Source organism: Miscanthus floridulus, chromosome 19, assembly GCF_019320115.1.
Source record: "Miscanthus floridulus cultivar M001 chromosome 19, ASM1932011v1, whole genome shotgun sequence".
Classification (NCBI taxonomy): Eukaryota; Viridiplantae; Streptophyta; class Magnoliopsida; order Poales; family Poaceae; genus Miscanthus; species Miscanthus floridulus.
The window spans coordinates 94,756,270-94,760,209 of NC_089598.1; positions in this window are offsets into that span (position 1 = coordinate 94,756,270).

The window sequence follows — 3,940 nt, forward strand, 5'->3', positions numbered from 1 at the left end:
TTGGTGTGGATGATGTAGAGATCATAAGTGTAGATGGCTCTAACTTGATATTCAAAGGATTTAGATATGAGAATCTATACTTGGATGATTACAATGCTAGAGAAGCTCAATTGTCAACATATTTGATCACTAAGTCTAGCATGGGTTGGTTATGGCATAGAAGGCCTGGTCATGTTGGAATGAAACAATTGAATAAGTTGATCAAGCATGATTTAGTCAGAGGCTTGAAAGATTTCACATTTGAAAAGGATAAGTTTTGTAGTGCATGTCAAGCTAGAAAGCAAGTTGGTTACACACATCCTAAGAAGAGCATGATGAGCACATCTAAGGCATTTAAGTTGATGCACATGTACTTGTTTGGACCAACCACATACACTAGCATTGGTGGAAACAAATATGGATTTGTGAATATGGATGATTTCACTAGATATACATGGGTGTTCTTTCTTGTTGACAAGAGTGATATGTTTGCAACATTCAAATCATTTGTCAAGGGCATTCACAATGAGTTTGAAACAACTATCAAGAAAGTTAGAAGTGACAATGGTTGTAACATAATCGACCAAATCATAAGAACGTAAGTACAAAAACAATCACCGAGGCGATCAAATTCCTGTACTTAAGCTCCTATAATCCCGGTAGTCCAGAAATCATAAAGGATTTCAACCAACTCTCGACATACAAACCAAGATCGTAGTGATTCAACACAACACATCATTCGTTACAACATTTCACAAGTAGCATTCAAATTACATCCATCAGAGTTCAAATAACATATTACAAACCAAGTTTGAGTGTGCGGAAGCAACATAGTTTAGTACAAAACATCATAGTTTTCAAATACATTGCCAAGTCTGAATCATGTCCCACAAAAGTATTATCAGGTACAAGAACTAGTAGAGACCGTGCCCCACGGTCTAGTCTTCATCCCTAGTTGGGAGAAGGCAGTACTTGCAGCAACCAAAGTAGAACTGGTCATCTGCAACAGGTGGGAGATAAACCCTGAGTACGAGAAGGTACTCACCTAGACTTACCTGTCAAAACCAGAAATAAAAGACACCAAGGGTCATGCAAGGCTTTTCAGGTGGGCTAGCTTGACACAATTGCATAAAAGAGCTTATGATTATAGTAACCAATTTAAACTTAGCATCAAGCTTATCATTATTTACCTATCCACTAGATTAGCACCTGTACTAGAGCACTCACTTATTAGGAGCAAACAATATTAACCATAGCAGGTATAATAAGGCTGTCATCATCATATCATCATTTCTGAACCATCATGTTATTTAGTGTATCTACTTTGGAGATAAGCCTATCAAGTTCTCACTAACCGGGAGAGACGACGACTCGAATCGAATTACAACTCAGCTGAGGGGGTATTCCTAACTCTCACCCTGGCATACTTTGCAAGGGTAGCCGTGGGTCACCTTTGGGACATCTCAGGAACCAAATTCGCGGGTTCGATCAGCGCTAGCACTCTCAGGGATTACCCTTCTGCTAGGACGATCAGGACTTTTAAATCACCTGCCCTTGGACTCATGCCTACGGCTCCCATCCAAGGCGTACTTTATACTTATCGACTCCCGGCCTAAGGTGAGCTACTCGGCTTCGTGGTCGGTCTCCAGACCTAGCCAACTAAGAGAGAGGCATGCGTTCAACATGAATAGGAAAGGCTCCAAGATTCAGTCCTTAATCGACATAGACGGAGTCACTGCAAACCGGTAAGCCTCCACTCGGTCTCCATTTCAAATTAAGACTGGTTCTTTTCTATGATAGCAAATATAGCCAACCGTGCCATATGTATCTTCCTATATCTCGCAGGAGACAGGAAATCACCTGACTTCTACCGCGTTTAAGCAGGGCTAAGCACTATACAAGCCTGAGCTACATAGGATTCAGGGTATCAATATCTGGACAAGGATCGGATAACCAATACAACAATTTGCATCCAACGCCTAAACTTAATGCAACAATATATATATATATATATATATATATATATATATATATATATATATATAACAATAATACTGTAACTGCATTTCGGAAATTAGGAGGCTTAATATGCTCTAGGGCTTGCCTTTCACAAAGTTGCACGGACGGTGATCCGGGCACTCAACGGCGACCTCGTCTGGCACTTCTCCTGAAGGCTGCACCTCCTAAACTTTCGATGTTGGCTGCTGCTGCTCGCTCGGTTCCTCGAATTCCAGCAGTGTTACTCTCTCTGGTACACCTATTGCATGCCGATGCATGAGGTGAATATCATGGATGCATAAGGAATGACATGATGCTCATGATGAATGAATCGCAGTAAGTGTTTATGAAAGCATCACTAGACACCCATTTACCGAGTAAAATAGCTCTATTCAAATCACTTTAAGCATGTATCTAACTTAACTTAAAGAACAAGATCAACTTACCTAACTTGCATAACCTAAGACAAAGATGCTCATCTTCAGTTAAAGGCCTAACACCTAGGAACATTACCACAAACTTAGAAATAGTAAAGGCATACATAAATTAACAATTAAAGTTTCATATGTACACAAGTAGTCCCTTAATTCAATCACAACCAGAGTTCTACAATTCCAAATGACTTGCATGTGGACATTCTGGAAAGCTTATGAAATTCTCTACAAATCAATTATAAACATGAAAGCATGATTCTTACGTTAACCAAATCGAATTCCAGTAAACCTAGAATCTATCCAAAAATGACAGGGTTACTAACTTAATTATTTTATGATGATGCCAAAGCCTAATTTGACCAAACCAAGTTTACCAACTTGTTGCACATACTAGAGGAACACTAGAAAGTATAGTGCTAACTTCTAAATAAATTATTTAATATCCTTTTCAAATTTATTTAGTTAATTAGGTGATTAAAGCAATATATAATAAAACTATTCATAACAATCTACAAAAATTATAGTAGCTATCTCATGCTTCATATAGACTACCATAAAAATTTCAAAGCCATTGAGTACGCAGAACTTGCTGTACCCAAAATAACAGGTGGCATGTCCATTTTTTAGCATAATTAGGAAACCCTATTGAAAAGTGTCAAGCAACAGATTTCACATTTTTCCTAGCATCATTCTAGCATAAGAATAGCACTCACCAAATTTTACCTTTACTGGATCTATAGAAAAATTTTGAAAATTCACTCAAGATCCACTTATGCAAACAAGATAATTTTCTATCTCTTACATACAGTGTCCAAAATTTATGAAAATTTAACTACAAGCTATTCATGATATGAGCAACACACCATAAAAATCTCATGCCATTTGGAGCTACCTAGAAAAAGATATAATTACCCCTATTTCTTGCATGATTAAAAGACATAAATAGAAATTCCTATTTTCATAACAGAACATGGCATGGATTATATTTTTAATAGAAACTAGACATTATCATGAACTCAACAAAATTAGAACCACATCATTTGGATCTATCAACTAGGAGATACATATTTTTGAATATCTATACAAATCTGTAAAAAGAATAAAACAAAAACACATTTGAAAACCTATCAACTACTGGTGGGCTGGCCCGAGGAAACGGCGGCCCATGAGCAAGCATAGGCACGGCCCAGAATGGCGTGGCCCAGCCAGGCTCCCGCCTCAGCCTCAGCTGCTGACAGCCAGGGCCCGCGTGACAGAGAAACAGGCAGGGGAGAAGGAGACGGCAGCGTAGTTCGTCGCCGGTGGCTCCTCCAGCAAGGTCAGCGGTGCTACGACGTTCAATACAACAGTGCGCATCTATTGGTGCCCTCAATCGAAGCTAGTACTATGGCTACAGGGGTTGGCGATGAGCAATGGCGATGCACGGCCGCGGCATGGTCGGCTTCGGCGAGATGACGGCGTCGCAGCCCTATATGGCGACCCTACGAGCTTTAGCAGTGCTCCTAGGACCTAGCACAAGGCAGAGGAGG